The sequence below is a fragment of the Sinocyclocheilus rhinocerous genome, unplaced genomic scaffold, assembly GCF_001515625.1.
Source record: "Sinocyclocheilus rhinocerous isolate Xijiao unplaced genomic scaffold, SAMN03320098_v1.1 scaffold1198, whole genome shotgun sequence".
NCBI classification, from domain to species: Eukaryota; Metazoa; Chordata; class Actinopteri; order Cypriniformes; family Cyprinidae; genus Sinocyclocheilus; species Sinocyclocheilus rhinocerous.
The window spans coordinates 1,072,591-1,072,939 of NW_015649585.1; positions in this window are offsets into that span (position 1 = coordinate 1,072,591).

Below are 349 nucleotides of genomic sequence, written 5' to 3' on the forward strand. Positions count from 1 at the left end.
ACTATCTATCTATCTATCTATCTATCTATCTATCTATCTATCTATCTCTGTCTTCCTGCCTGCCTGTCTGTCTATATATCTATCTATCTTTCTATCTGTCTGTCTGTCTATCTGTCTATCTATCTATCTGTCTGTCTCTCTTTCTCTCTCTCTCTCTCTCTATCTATCTGCCTCAGGTAATCTAAATCACTTTTCATTTAGGCCTGCTTTGTATATGCTTTCATCAGTCATCATGATATGAGTCATGACTTCCGTTCTATGGAGCAGTAACCTGTCTTGGCTTTACGCTGTTTGGAATTTATGCCGTGAATCACTGCCATGTTGATTCATACCAGAAAAACAGCAGATA